Genomic DNA, 16872 nt, shown 5'->3' on the forward strand with positions numbered 1-16872 from the left:
ATGAGGGAGGTTGGCCAACCAGGGAGGGACCTCAGGAGGTCTCCAGGGCATGTCTGGCTTGTCTTGCTCAGTCCGGATTGGCGGGACCCCAGCAGCAAGCTAACCTACCAGTCAGAGCATCTGCCCCCTGGTGGTCAGTGCATGTCATAGAGCGTGGTTGAGCGTCCTTAGCATATCATTAGCATATTATGCTTTGATTGGTTGAACGGATGACTGGACACTTAGCATATTAGGCTTTTATTATATAGGATGAAGTTCAAGACTCTATGCCCAAGGTTACTAAGGCACTTGCTGGTTCTTTCATTTCTGTCTGCTCTCACCCTAAGAGGTGTAGTTTTGTGAGGTCTCCACTATGTGAGGAGAGTCTTCTTACAATTTCCCCTTCTTATGCAATCCTGTACTTTGATTTTCTTCCCCCACCAGATAATCAAAACAGAATTTCACATTTTCCTGACTTGGGAAATGCTTCCAGAACAAAAGTATAATTGATGTTCATTTTATCTCTAGGTTTCTATTTTCATTTAGCAGTGTCTTTATACCTCTTTACCATCTTTTCATGTCATTTATTCATTTAAGAAATTGAAAAAGTACCCAGCATTAAGAGTTATTTTTTAAAAAGCTGAAAGTTTGATCCAAATAACCTAGCTTGCCATTAATAGAAACAGAGAGTCTCAATTGGGATTTTAAATAGTCATGATCCAGTTATTACTTCAGGGTGATAATTGTCTTTAGGTATATAGAGTTGCAGACTGCTAAAGCCCACATCAGGATTTAAGGGAGAGTGCTGCATGTCACCCCAAGATGCTGGACTTTGAGACAAATGGAGGAAGCAGGTGGATGGGGTTGACTCCCTTGGGAATGTTGTGTGTTCCTTGTATAGGAAGAATGACACACAATGGATGTTTTTGTTGTTGTTGTTAATCCTCACCTGAGGATATTTTTTCCACTGATTTTTAGAGAGGATGGAGGAAGGAGAAGGGACACAGAGAGAGAGAAACATCAATATGAAAGAAACACATCAGTTGGTTGCCTTCCACAGACGCCTTGACCAGGGCTGGGATCGAGCCTGCAATCCAGGTATGTGCTCTTGACCAAAATCGAACCCTTTGCTCTGCGCCCAAAGCTCTAACCACTGAGCAAAACCGGCTAGGGCCACACTGGATGTTTTGATAGTCAACAGGATGGACTGTGTCTGAGATGGCTAATTGTGTATCCTGTTATCCACTTCTACCCTCTTGGAATCCCTAGTTTTTAGCTAGGTAGATGGCAGGCTGAAGTATAGGTTATTGTTGAAAGCTTTTCTTGAAGCTGGATTGGTTAAATGGCCATGTCCTGTCCCATATGGAGAAATCAAAGATTATGTGGTCATTCTGGAAACCTTCCTTAAGAGAAATCTGGAACACTATCTCTGCCCAGTCCTTCCCTTTCCTCCTCCTGCTGCTTGGAACCTTGATGGGGTGCTGGAGTTCCATCTTGGATCATGAGAACAGGACTACTCTTTAACGAAGGTGGAGCAGGTAGCTGAAACAGTGAGGGTCCGATGACCCTGGATCCACCATGCCCTGGAGTTGTGCTCCCAAGGTCACAATCCCAGTCTGCTATTTACTAGCTATTTGGCTTGGGGAACATAATTTCTCTCTCTAAGCCTCAGTTCTTTTACTATCTATATATATAAAAGCCTAAGCAACCATCCGACTGGTAGCTATGATGTGCACTGACCACCAGGGGGCAGATGCTCAGCATAGGAGCTGAGGAGCTGCGGTGACTTGGCAGCTGTGGTTCTCGGGTGACGAACCAGAACCAGAGAGGAGGGAACATGATTCTGGGGTGCATCACCTGAGAACCGCCCTCTCACAATCCAGGACCCCTCGGGGGATGTTGGAGAGCTGGTTTTGGCCCAATTCCTGCAGGCCAGGCCGAGGGACCCCACCTGCCAGAGGGACCCTGCTCACTCCGCAGACGCCCTTTGTGCCCAGGCACCGCCCCAGATGCAGCGGGCTGGGGAGGGACTGCAGGAGGTTGGCTCCAGGGCATGTCTGGCCCATCTCACCCAGTCCCGCCCTGCCCCGCCATTTCCTTTCAATGTGAACGAATCTGGGCCTCTAGTATAACAATAGCCACTTGATCGCCCTCTTGTGGAGATTGAATAACTAAGCACAACAACACGAGGAGTCATTATCTGGTAAGCTTCAGTCCTGCGTGAGGACTAACTTTCTCCCTTTTCTCTCTTTTTGCATCATAGCCCAACATTTGAATTCTTTTAAAGTCACAAGAGTTAAATTTAAGTTTTTGAAAATGTGGCAACTACTGGTAAAGAAAACTATCATTAGAAGATTCAGTAAATTTAAAATATCTGTGGCTATGTCTGAGAAATTACAAGAGTCTTTGATGTGAAGCTGGTCTGAAGCTAGGAACTGGAAAAAGCACTTTTCTTTTTTTCCCCAGAGATGCATGATTTGGACTTTATTTTCTCCTAGATGTTCTGGGAAATGGAGATCTCATGGGTCCGCAATAGTGAGAGGAAGATGGAAGGGAGGCGGGAGAGCGCTCCTTCAGCACCTGGGACAGCGTCCCCACCTCCCCCAATTGCTTCGATCCTCTCTGGTGAGGTGGAGGTGGGAGAGGGGGGTGGGGTCCAGGGTACAAGTGTCAGAGCTCTTCAGGACCCACAGATTGGGAGCCTTCAGCTTACTGGCTGAAAAAGAAAGAAAGGAAGGGAGGGAGGGAGGGAGGGAGGGAGGGTGGGAGGGAGGAAGGAAGGAAGGAAAAAGAACACTGCAACATGGAATGACCAAATATTTAATATAATCGAAGCTGAAAAATTACATCTTTTCTTTGCCTTTTTGTTCTTAATTAAAATATTTTTTCTTATTCCTATAATGATACATTTTCATGGAAGAAAATACAAATAGAAAAAGTAAGAAATAAAAATAAAAATGATATTCATAGCACTAATCCAACAGTGCCAAAATAATCACTGTTAATATTATCTGACATGTACTTATTACATCTATACATGTGTAATCCTTATACAAGTAAACCCTTAATTTACATCTAAATGTGTTACATTTACATGTAATCTTCGGTTTAAAATTCTATTTCATTGGCTAACAAGATCTCAAAGAGATGCTCAACATGACTAGTCATAAGAAAATGCAAATCAAAACCACCATGTGATTCCCCTTCACACTCACTAGGACGGAAAGAATCTTAAAAAGAGAAAATAACAAGTGTTAGTGAGGATGTGGAGTAACTAAAACCCTTATACATTGCCAGTGGGAATGCATGCAGCCACTATGGAAAACAGTTTGGTGATTCCTCAATAAATTTAACCTAAAATTGCCATATGATCCTCCAATCCTATGTGCAGGTTTGTACCCAAAAGAGTTGAGAATGGGTGTTGAACCCTGGCCAGGTGGCTCATTTGGTTGGAGCAGACACCAAAAGGTGTGTGGTTTCAATTTCTGGTCAGGACACATATCTAAGTTTTGGGTTCAATCCTTGGTCAGGGAGCCAATGGGAGGAAACCCATTGATATTTCTCCATTGATATTTCTCTCTCACATCGATGCTTCTCTCTTTCTCTCTCTCTCTTCCTCTTTTTCTAAAAAATCAATAGAAACATATCCTCATTTGTAAAAAAAAAAAAAAGAAAAGAAAAGAAAAGAAAAAGAAAGAAAATAAAAGAAAAAAGAGAAATTGGGTGTTGAGACAAAAGCTTGCACACGAATGTTTATAGTGGCACCATTCACATTTGCCTAAAGTTGGATATTTGGGAAACAACCCAAATATCTATTAACATATGAATGGATAAACCAAAGGTGGTACATTCACAACAAGGAATACTGATGAGTCACTGAGAAAGAAAGTACATTGTTGGTTGTCAGGGGCCAGATGGGGTAATGAGAAGTAAGTGCTAATGGGGACGGGGCTTCCTTTTCAGGTGATGAAAACATCTTAGAGCTACATAGCGGTGGTAGTTGCACTATATTGTGAATGTACTAAACGCACAAAATCGTACACTTTATAATGGTTAAGATGGTATATTTTAAGTTACGTGTATTTTATCTTAAACCAAAAAGCTATTTTATCATACTGGTACATCTTTGTTAATCTTTTGTGAACATCTTTCTATAACACTAAATCATCTTTCCATGACATAACAACATAAATTCTTAAGTGCTAAGTGTTCAAGCCATTCTTTTTTATTTCTTTCAAAAAAAAATGGCATTATGTTAGAAAATAATTTAAAAGTTTGTTGGTGGGAATGCAGACTGGTGCAGTCACTGTGGAAAGCAGTATGGAGTTACATCAAAAAATTAAAAATGGAACTGCCTCATGACCCAGCCATTCCACTTCTGGGAATTTACCTGAAAAAATATGAAACATGAATTCAAAAGAATATACTGTATGCACCCCTATGTTCATCGCAGCGTTCTTTACAATAGCCAGGATTTGGAAGCAGCTGAAGTAGATGAGTAGGTAAAACAGCTGTGCTACATTTACCCAATGGAACACCACTCTGCTGTAAAAAGGAAGAAAATTCTACCCTTTGTGATAGCAGGGATGGACCTGGAGAACACTATGCTAAGTGAAATAAGCCAGTCAGAGATTTCACTCATGTGTGAAAGTTAGTGAACAAACAACTACCAAGCAAAATAGAGACAGACTTATAGATAGATACAGCAGACAGCTCTGTTGGTGTAGGGTGTTGGGGGTGGGTGGAGGGATTGAACAGAAAAGAAAAAGACAGAACTCATGGACATGGACAACAGTGTGATGGTTGCGGTAGGGATGGGGGCAGGTGGAGGTGGAAGAGGGCATAGAAGGGATAAATGGTGATGGGAAAAATAAAAAAATAAAAAGTTAATAAAAATAGTTTGACTCACTTTTCAAGAATTCTCTTCATGCACGTAGATAACTGAAGATATCACTCTCAATTATACAGAGCTACTCTCAATGAAATAACATTTTTATAGCAATAGATACACATATATTCATGTAAGACATGGGTGTGGTTACAAACTGTTCATAGAACAAGTATGGCCTGGCGACTCCTCGGACACTGCACGTTTTGGTCCTATTAATAGAAGTGGAGTGCTGAGAAGGGAGAAGGTGACACATCAGCTCCCCCAGGTGAACATTGATTTCATCCTCACACAGACCTCATGGACCCAAGAGATTAATTCCCACCCCCAACACCCTACCCCAACTGTCTGTGCCATTTTGAATTCTCATCTGCAATGTATGACAGTTGTAGTTGCTCCACACTCACTGGCAATTAGTGTTGTCAGCTTAAAAATGGCACAGACACTTTGATGACAGTTTGGCCATTGCTTTTAATGTTAAGCATACACATATAATATGACCCAGCCCTCCCACTCTAAGAACAACAAATACTTGTACACGAATATTCAGAGTAGTTTGTTGTTGTTGTTTTTCAATGAAAGCCCTAAACTGAAAATAATCCCCATGTCCTCCAACTGGTAGAAAAAGAGTGGCTCATCCATGTGCTGGAATATTACTTAGCAATGAAAAAAAAAGTATTGAGACTCGAAGCATAAATGAATCTCAAATGCATTGTTTTCAGTGAAAGAATCTCAGACTATAGGGATGAAGAACAGATCAGTGGTAGCCAGGGGTTTGTCCAACCCAAAAATCATAAATATTCTCCCCTATTTTTTCTTCTAAAAGTTTTTAGTTTTAGATTTTTACATCACTTAGTTTTATGATCCATATTCAGTTAAATTTTATATGAGTTATGAGTTGACTCTTTTCCCACATATTGTTCTAGTATTATATATTGAAAAGACTATCCTTTGTGCATTGATTTGCCTTGCATGTTTAAAAAAATCAATTGATCAATTTGGGGAGGTCTATTTTAGGACTCTTCTGTTCCATTGATTTATATGTCTAATCTTTGACCAATACCACACTGTACTTTTATGGCATACTAGAGGCCTGATGCACGAAATTTGTGCAAGAGTAGGCCTCCCTTCCCTCCAGCCACCAGCAGGCACCCAGGACCCGGGCTTCCCTTGCAACCCCAGCTTCGTTGGGAAGGTCGTCAGAAAGGATGTCTGGTGTAATTAGCATATTACCCTTTTATTATTATAGATTGTTGAAAGGAGTTTTAGGGGTAAAGTAGGCAAGTTTAGAAAGTTTTAGGAATTAGAGGGTCCATGGGGGAGGAAGGTATAGTTGGTTGGGGGCTTGGAGCTGCCAAAAGGCATACATTCACAGAGAACAAAAGGTGCACAGGATAAGGGGGAAAGGAAGACATCCACTCACAGAAGATAGGGACTGCCGGAAGCCAATTCCAGCATGTCATAATTACAAGAGTTTTATCAAAAGGTTGATGAAACTTGGGGGCTCAACAAGGGCTGATCACATATGTAATTACCTGTTGGATTGGCTAGAAAGCACTTCCCCCAAACCTGAATAGGATGATTGTTTGCTGCCAGACAGCTCAGGGCATCTTAATCTATATATTATTGCCTCTTGTTGGTGAAACACCTGAACAGCTGTAGGCTATTCCCCAATCTGATAACGCTTCTGTATACCCTACCCTTTGAAGTGTATTAGCTCCACCTTGCCTCAGGACAAACTGTGTTAATAAAAAGCAAGGGTCCTGAGTCAAAAGGAGACCTTTAGCTCCTTTAGCTGAAACTCCTCTGACCCCCAATGCCTTTCAAAATTATCTTTTGTCTTTGGACTCTTACTTAATCTACACACAGCCTTTCTCCAGATTGCTGAACCCTTCTTAATGCTGGGACAAGAACCCCGGCAGGGACAAACCACAGGGTTTGGGGAGAAAGAGGAAACAAAGTTTTACAGTGGATAAAGAAATGCTGACAAATGGGAGAAAGAGGAAAACAAATTTTCACAAGAGATAGAGAATTCTACCTCTGAAGGGGGAGAGGAAGAGGGGGAGCCACGTGGGTTTTGAGCTTGAAGTTGATATTCTACCATTTGGAAGGCAGCACCAAGAAACAAAGAACTGCAGCCTTCATAAACCTTAGAAAAAAGGAGCTCAGTGGGCCACACCTCCTCCCTACGTGACAGTCTGTACTTGTTTCCAATAAATTTCCACCCTTTTCACCTACCACCTTTTGTCTGTGGCTTCATTCTTCGAATCCACCTGGACAAGAACCCAGGAAAGAAACCACCTTTGCATCCTGCTCAGAAAAAAACCACCCGACTCATTGTGAAAAGGTCACATGAATCCCTCAATCACATTATTTTCTTTTTAAGTTTTTTGGTTACTTTAAGTCCTTTGTATTTTCATGTAAATTTTATAATCAGTTTATCAAGTTCTAGGATTGTGATTGTAATTTCTTTAAACCCATAGACCAGTCTGAGGAGACTTAACATCTTAACAATATTGAGTCTTCCAATCCATGAACATTGTGTGTCTCTTCGTTAATTTGGGTCTTGTTGGATTTCTCTCACCCCTGTCTTGAAGTTTTCATTATAGCAATAGATACATATATTTTGTTTTAACATATAGTTATAACTGAGAATTTCACTTTCTCTGGGATATAACACTTTTTCACCTCCAAACCAAATATTTGCACTCAAATCTTTGCATTAGAGTTTGCTTCTGGGTGACCCAAACTAACACACACATATAGGCTTGCTCTTCTAAATCCCCACAGCCTTTTATTATTTCCTTTTTACTGAGGAGGAACAGGAGGCTTAGAGAGGGCAAGTCACTTGCCCAAGGTCACACAACTGAAGAGTGGCACAGTTGGGCTTTAACCCTGGGCCATCTGACCCCAAGCCTAGTGCTTATTCCCCTCCTGGATCCTCCTACTTGCTAAGGGTCAGGGCAAAAGAAAGATGTTCACAGCCAGTAAGATCTCTGACGTGTGTACTAGAGGGACCTACAGCTCATAGCTGGTGCCCACATCCTCATTCTGCCATAAAGTAAGAAAAACAATGGCAAACACAGGCTTGGAACGGACTCTGTGTCAGGATTGTTGTTGAAGCAGTTTGCTCATTTCAACTCACCTGATTTTCACAACCACTTTGTTATTACCCCTCCCCCCTGCCCTTTTTAAAAAATATATTTTATTGATTTTTTTACAGAGAGGAAGGGAGAGAGATAGAGAGTTAGAAACATCAATCAGCTGCCTCCTGCACACCTCCTACTGGGGATGTGCCCACAACCAAGGTACATGTCCTTGACTGGAATCGAACCTGGGACCTTTCAGTCCTACTACAGGCCAGGCATGGTGCTACATTTTTCCTTTAAAAAATGTAATTTATAATTACATACATTAGTAATTGTAATTAAGAATGCTATGCAGGCTTTCTATATGAAAAGGAAACAATTGGTAAGTGCAGATATTTAAAAAAAATTGCATCCGGCTGGTGTGGTGCAGTGGCTGAGCATCGACTCATGAACCAAGAGGTCACCGGTTCGTTTCCCCGGTCAGGGCACATGCCTGGGTTGCAGGCTAGATCTCTTAGGGGGTGTGCAGGAGGCAGCCGATCAATGATTCTCTCTCATTATTGATGTTTCTATCTCTCTCTCCCTGTCCCTTCCTCTCTCTGAAATCAATAAAAACATTATTTTTTTTTTAAAGAAAAAATTGTTCCTTTCTCTCCCTCTCTCATTCCAGAGATTGGAGGTACCTTTTCAGATTTTTTCGGTGCCTAGACAAACATCAATGAACACCTGAATAACTGGTTTGGTCAGGATTTTCATCCCTTTGAGGAATGTAACGGCCAGGTCCTGGCAGCTATGTCAGATGAGATAAAAGGTTTTAAGAAGGGGCCATTAACAAAGGCGTGGGCAGGGCCAAGGATACCATCAAGGCTAGTGCAGCAGGAGGCTGGCATCAGCTGAGGGTTGCCACCACCCCTGGGCTAATGGGACCAGGAAGCAAGCTGTTCCTGGAATACAGAGGGAGTAGCTGTAGCTGAACATGGAGGTAGCCTTTGGCAAAGGACAGATGTCGTTTCCCTAATCCCTTCCGATTGCCCGCAGTGGCCTCCCACTGACCAAACACTATCTTCCTGACTCACAGAGGCTGCAGGTAGGTGGCCAAAGACACCTGATGTAGCCCATCAGCTCAACCTGGGTCAATGTCAGTTGCACATGTGCCCGCAGAGGAGCTCCTCCGTACAGGGGAGGCCCCCTTGCAAGCTGGCTAAGCAGATACCCAAGTGGGGAGCAAAATTCTGTATCTCCTTCTGCTCCTTTTGAGCAACATCCTTGGGGTCCCCTCTGTTGATTTTTAAGTGAGAAGCACCCTTTTCCCTTCCATGAGGATGGTCTCTGTTGACCCTCCTGAGGTCCCCCCTTCTGAGTGGCGGGGAGTGGTCAAGCTACTTTTCAAAACTGGCACCACCCCTAAAACCCCTCCAGAGGAAGTTGATGCGAACTATTGTGGGTCCTCAGGACTTTGCGGAACTTTTCCTTGTGCCTTATTCCCCCCAAAACCAGCTCCTTTGATCACCTGGTACCACTGCCAAGAAGCTGACAACCAAAATTTACAGACCTGGCTCTCACTGTACATGCCTTCAGGGGCTGCGTGGTTTGCCCAATTTTATTATGGTAAGTAAAACACAGCTTCTGTTTCTGGCTTGAGTGTCAGGCCAGATTTCATCACCACCTGGGCTCAAGCAGAGATGGTTTCCGCTTCCCTCAGACTCTGACCAAAATTGCCTCACAGTTTCTGCTTATCTGTTTATCTCAGCTTGTCTGAGGAAGGAAGCAAAAATGACACACTTCTAAGGCCATTTGATTGTCACAACCTGTACTAGGTCTTTCCAGTCCTGGTGTGGCTTTGGGGCTGGGAAGGGTGATCTTTATTCACTGCTCACTCCTCCATGTCAGGTTTCTGCTTACAGATGACCTCCTCTGGGAGGCCCTCCCAGATTGCCCCACCCAGAGCAGCCCCCTTGGTCACTTTCTAGCACATCTCAGTTTGTTAATTTTCTTCATTATTGCCCCCATCTGACTTGGTCTTATTTTCTGTTGGCTTCCCCCAGAGACCTCATCTGTCTTGTTCATCCCAGGTCCCTAGTCCTAGCACTGTGCTTAGTACAGTGTAGTTATCCAAGTACAGCAGTCTTGTTGAGGCGTTGAACTCCCTGGGAGATAGCCATCCACCTCTTCATTTAATCGAGGAGGACATAAGGTTCAGAGAGGACAAGCGATTTGCCAGAGGTCACACCACAAGTGGCAGAGCTGGGATTTGAATTTGGTTTGCTGGACCCAGAACTGGTTTCTGTCGATGTAAGAAATGTCCAAACCTGTAGAGACTTGTTAATGAGTTTATTTGAGCCAAACTGATGAAAATTTCTGGGAAGTAAAATCTCGACGGATTGAGAAAATGCTCTGGAAAATGGCAGTTTTACAGCTTATTTTATGCATTACAGTCAAAGGCGCAGATGTAAGGAGGGTAACATGCAATCCATTGGTGGCAGGTTAAGTGGGGAGGAGAAAGAAAAGCTGGGGAATCTCTGGGATTGAATAAAAGGTGAAACAGAGAGACACATAAGTCTTTTACATTGGTAGGACCAGGATAGTTAATAATTAACATTTATAGCACGTTAAGATAGTATTTAGGGAACAAGATAACAACGAGGGGTTCTGTGAGGGTTCTGGAAGAGAAGATTACTCTGACATTTCAAAGGTCTGTTATCTTAGAGCAAAAGACAATAGGCTCACTTAAGGTAAAGACTGACCTTTTGTCAAGGAAACTGCAGGTCCTGGATGTGACTATCTGCCACAACCTGCTTTTAGTTAGGAATTTTATGTTCATACTAGAGGCCTGGTGCACAAAATTCGTGCATGGGGGGGGGTCCTTCAGCCCTGCCTGCACCCTCTCCAATCCAGGACCCCTCAGGGGATGTCCGTCCGACTGCCTCTCGAAATCCGGGACCGCTGGCTCCTAATTGCTTGCCTGCCTGCCTGCCTGATCGCCCTGCATCCAGGACCCGCGTTTCCCTCCCTCTGGCCGGCCGCAGGCACCCAGGACCCAGGCCGGCTTTGCCCAGGCTGGCTGCAGCCACAGGGGACCACAGGGCAGGCAGCTTGTCCCTCTCCTGGGCCACAGCTGCAGGTGCTGGTGCCCAGGACCACAGGGTGGGCAGCGTGTCCCTCTCCTGGGCTGCAGCCTGGCTGGTCCCCATTCCTCTCTTGTGAGCTCATGTGTGCCTGGCTGGTCCCCATTCCTCTCCCCAGTGTTGAGTGTCTGAGGGCGTGATGACCATTTGCATATTAGCTCTTTATTATATAGGATCATTCTATGTGGTTACTTGGCATCTCTGAGTTTGTAAGGTCCACCACACAGGCCTCCCCTGAGCTTGTCAAGTTTTGTAAGTAGCCTTTTCGTCCGTAACCCTTTCCACTGGCTGGAAAGGAAAGGTGGAACTCAAGCCAGCAGATGCCTGCATACTTACTCTGGAGATACTGCAGGCTGTGTGGCGTCATGGTGACACAAAACAGGAACTGCTCATCTGCTTTGTGTGCTGTGTGCCCCCCACTGTGCCACCTTCTTATTTCTTTTAAAAATTATGTTTTAGTGATAAACGTTATAGCAGCTAGGTGTGTGGGGGGAAGCACTGAAGACATAGCTCATTACAAGGGCAAAGACTCCAATTCTTCCAGTTACACGGTGATGCATGAATTTTCTGGAAGTTTTCCAGTGTATATGCAAACACGTGCACACGCCGACAATTTATATGAGGATGAGGCCACTACTCACATTTCACTTTTTCATTGAGATATCATGAACACAATAGCTTATTTGTTTCAGGTGTACAACATAATGACTGGATATTTGTATACATTGTAAAATGATCACTACACTAAGTCTAGTTAACATCCACCACACACAAGTCACAGAATTTTCTTCTTGTGATGAGAACTTTTAATATTTACTGTCTTAGCAACTTTCAGTATTATTAACTATACTCACCATGCTGGACATCACATGCCCAGGATTTATTTATCTTATATCTGGAAGTTTGTATCCTTTGACTCACTCCCTTCACCCATTTCCCCCACCTCTTACCCCCCCACCTCTGGCAGCCACCAATACATTCTCTGTATCTTAGTTCTTTTTTGTTTGTTTTTCAGTTTCCATGTATAGAATTTTGTAATATATAAGTGAGATCATAGATAAGTCACATCATATGGCATTTGTCTTTCTCTGTCTGGCTTATCTCACTTAGCATAATGCCCTCAGGTCCGTGCGTGTGTTCGGGCCACCTCTCACAGACACCGCAGAGGTGTGACTGGACAGTCCCGAGTCAGAGGGAGATGGATGCCCCTCCTCGGTTCTTGTCTTCCCGTATGAATGAATTCAAATGAGTGACTCCAGATGATTGTGTTGTGATAAGCCAATTTATTAAAAAATTAAAGCAAGCAAATTTATTAAGGAAGCAAGGCAAACCAATCTACTAAACTACATCTGAGCTGGGGCTCAGATGGGCTTTCCCAACTAGTTTGGAAAAGCGAGTCGGGTGGGCGTTCAAGGGGTTATCTACCCTTCTGTCTCTAGAGTTTTAAATTTCTCTGCTAGATATTCTGGTACCGATGAACTCTCAAGGCCTCCCCTTTTACTTGGTTATGGCTTTCCCTGAATTTATAAGAAGCACCTAGTAATTTTATCTTGATAAGCCCGGAGACTGCTGGCTTCACAGTTTAAGAAGAGAAATAAAACTGCGCCCCCCCCCCACCCCTCGCCCCCCCAAATAGCTGACTTCTGTGTTTATTGAGACAGGCTTTAGTTCTCCATCATCTTTCCTTCCCACACCTGCCTTGGCAGTTCCTGGGTGATTTATGCTATGAGATTCCCACTCCCCTCCTGCATTCTTTAGTGAGGAGAGGTATTTACCCATTTGCTCTCAAGTGTCCTTGGTTTGAGGGAGATGATGGCTTGTTATTGACAAGCTGGCTGCAAGCTCCCCAAACTATTTGGCCTTGTTTAATTTTCTTGTCTCAGTTTCCCTATTCCTCTTGCTTTGGAATTTTCCTAGTTTCTCACTATCCTATAACACATCTACCCATGGTGCCAAAAAATATTTCCTTTATATATATCACTTATTTATTTATTTATTTATTGGTAAATCCTCACCCGAGGCTATTTTTCCATCGAATTTTATTTACTTACTTACTTAATTAATTTTTTTTACAGAGAGTGGAAGGGATGAGGAGAGAGACACAGAGAGAAACATCGATGTGAGAGTGACACATTGATTGGTTGCTTCCTGCACAGGCACCCAGGGCCAGGGATCCAGCCTGCAACTGAGGTACGTGCCCTTAATTGGAATCGAACCCGGGATCCTTCAGTCCATGGGCTGACACTCTATCCACTGAGCCAAACTGGCTAGGGCTTTCATATATCACTACTCTTTCTGCCTGGGTCTGATAGAACGCTTGCAATGTTGAGGTTTAATCAGGCCCATTTTGCAGATATGAAGACTGAGGCTCAGAGGGGTGACTGGCTGTGCCTGAAGCTGGTCACTCACGCAAGGCCTGACACCACTGAGGTGACACACACTTGCCCATTGTCTGGCTCTGGGAGAAGGACCAGCCTCTCCCTTTCCCTTTGTGGCTCCCCTACCTCCACAGTGGCTGAGGGACACTTCATAAGCCCGGAGGCTTGTGTTATGTGGAAGCTGAGACCTTTACCACTAGGGACGCTCCAGCCTCATCAGGCTCAGAGTGAAGTCCCCACCTGAGGCATCCTTTCCCCTTCTATCACCTGATCCAGGAACTGAGGGAGCCCCAGACCTATAGACGCTGCCCTCATGAATGCTGCAGAGCCCTGCTGGGGTTTGAGTTCTTGGTCATGGCTCGTGAAAGTTCAACACCCACTGAACAGCTTCAGTTTGGGCCCAGATTCTGCTGCCCACCTTGGCCTTTCTAAGGACCCATTGTGTGATTTCATAGGTTAGTGCTCTCAGCCCCAGTGTCAAAGGGACAGGGACCAATTGCCTTTTTGTGTAGCCCGGGTGTCCCATGCCAGGCCTGCCCCTGGAGGCCGCCCTCTTTGTTCAGGTCTCTGCTCACCCTGACCCCTGGCCTGAGGTAGAACCCCTCCTCCAGGCACATCACTGACCACTGTCTGATATGTCCTGATCATTTGTTTGATCCTCACCCATCTCTCCACGAGCTGTGAGCCCCTTGACACCAGGGACGATGTGTCCCTTTGCCTAGAATAGTGCCCAGCACATAAAAGGTGTTCAATGAACAGATGGTTGCATAAAAAGTCCCAGGGGGTGTAGATTTCCCCCCTAGTTTATAACTGAAAAAACCCCCTGTGAAGCAGAGAGGTAAACGCACTCCTTCCCTGTATCCCTTGTAGAACCCAGACTTGGGGGGCCTTAACGCCACATGTCTTGAAACTTGGAGTGTATAGTACATCACGCCCCAATGGGGATTCAGTTCTCAGGCAGTATTTCTGGGCCAGGATACTAGATTCTGCATTCCCTGTGAGCTCTCAGGTGATACGGATGGCGGAGGTCTGGGGACCACACTTGGAGTAGCCAAGTCTTAGAGTTCATGGCTGCAAAGCTCACTTTCTTCCCCGGGTGTCTAATCAGCACCTACTATGTACCAAGCTTTGCTGTCATGGTGACCTCATTGGCTGCAAGGCTGGAGCAAGCGCTTCACCTCTCTGAGTCTCTGCTTCCTTTTCTGTAAAAATGGGATCACGGGGGTAATATTGCAGGGCTGGTGGATGGTTGCACAAGTGCAGTAACAACAACAATAACAATGACTAGCATCTACTGAGCCCTTCCTCTGTCCTATGTGCCTCTTTTAATTATTCCCACTGCCTCGGAGGGGCCACGAATGCAATGCCCACTTACAGATGTGAAGGGGCACAGCTTACTGGTTCAGGGCACCCCATGTAAAGCCTGGTGCACAGTCTGGCCCCACCAGCTGTGTGACTCTGGGCAAGACACTCAAATGGAATTCAGCCTCAGTTTCCTCATCTATGAAATAGAAAAACAGAAGACTAATATACCTAAAGGGCTTACAATAGATTCAGTGGCTTATGTTCTCAAATACTGAGGGTGGCTGCCACCCCTGCTCTGCGTTACCTGCCCGTTCCTGCACACAGCAGATCCGCAGTGAGCTGAGCCCCTCTGGGCACTGGAGGCTCTGTGTCCTGTGTGTCCCAGCACTCTGCCTAGTTTGTCATGGTCTTGTCCCCTGACCCACTTGTGGATGAATGTGCCAGCAGGTGAATTCTGTCCCTATGGAGTGGAGGAGATTGCGGGGGGTGGGGGTGGGGGGAGGATGCACCCCACTTCACTGAGGACTCTAGGACCTTAATACCCAACCAGTGGGAGGCGGGGAGGAGGTTTGGAACCTCCCCAACATTCTACCAGTGCCAGGAAGACTCTCTTTCCCTCACTCTTCTGCTCAGTAGCTCTACCAGAACCCCCACCCTTCAAGCCCTCCTGTACCTGAGACCACTCCCAGGGCAGTTCTGGATGGAATCAAGGGAGGGCCAGGAGTGGAGCGTTAGGTCCACTGAGAGGATAACCCACGTCGAGATGCAAGGGCCTCAAGTTACCTCCCCTCCGGAGTCACCATATTGCCTGAGCTTCACCTCTATAAAGGTCCCTGGATTCATAAGGCATAGTCCCTGGTGGATGGGGCTGGAGGAGCATTGCAGAGGGAACAGGCTTGGGCTTGGGAGTATGACAGACCTGGGCTCCTTCCAGCCCTACAACTGAGCTTCAGTTTGCTCTTATGTTAAACAGGCCTCTTCCCTCCTGGGGATGCTGCCACCTGGGCCTCTCTGCCTGACCCCCAGGGCTCTGGCCCAGACAGCTGAGGGGAGGGGAGGTGCCTCGCCTTGCAGGCAGAACATCTGGCACGTAATAGGTTTACTTTATGTGGTGCACCTGATGCACAGAAGGAGCATTTTATATGAGTAACCAGCACATAGTAGGCATGCTTTATATAGTAGGTTGAGTACTCAGTAGGCTCTCTTTATGTAAAATGTTTGGCACACAGCAGGCATGCCTTACGTGGAGTACCCTGCATGCAGTAGGTGTGCTTTATCTGGAGCTCCTGGCACTTAGTAGGCATGCATCATGGAGCATGCCTAGCATACAGTAGACACGCTTTATGTACAACACTTAGCATATGGCAGACAGTATTTGTTAGAGTACTTGACACACAGTAGATGCACTTTATATAGCACACCTGACACATAGTAGGCACACTTTATGTAGTGCACCTGACACACAATAAGCATGCTTTTAAAATTACCTAGTACATAGTAGGCACACTCTGTGGAGAGTAGCTGGCACATAGTAGATGTGCTTTATATAGAGCACCTGGCACATAGAAGGCACACTTTATGTAGAGTACCTGGCACTGAGTATGAACACTCTTTGAGGTATCCAGTACACAGTAGGCACACTGTACATACAGTCTTTTGAACAGAGTGGGTACTGTACACAGCAGCACAAGTACTAGCTGTCAGCTCGTTCCCTTCACTCCAACTCTTTTGGGGCTCCTGATCCTTCCCTCCTTCCTGTGTAACCCTCCTCTGTCTCCCCGTCAAGACCTCATTCACTATCCCAGATGGAAGACTGATCCCAGAGGGGGCCGGCACAGCCATCATTCAGAGCGAGGGCAGGGTTAAACTCACTCAGCGTCTGCCCTCCCCTGACAGGACTCCTCAGACTTACCCTCTCGCCTCCTGGTGCCCTCTCCCTCTGGGTCCTTCCTGCCCTGAAAATGATGGGAAAGTTTCCAGCCAGCTGTTTGCTGGTTTCTCTTCACAGCAGGCGGGTCTCAGTCCAGGCCCCGGGCTGTTTGGAGCAGGACTTTAATTCCTGTCAGGCTGTGGGCCCGCCCGGAGGCCAGAGGCTTTTGCCTCTGAGT

This window comes from Plecotus auritus (genome assembly GCF_963455305.1).
Source record: "Plecotus auritus genome assembly, chromosome: 6".
In the NCBI taxonomy this organism is placed as follows: Eukaryota; Metazoa; Chordata; class Mammalia; order Chiroptera; family Vespertilionidae; genus Plecotus; species Plecotus auritus.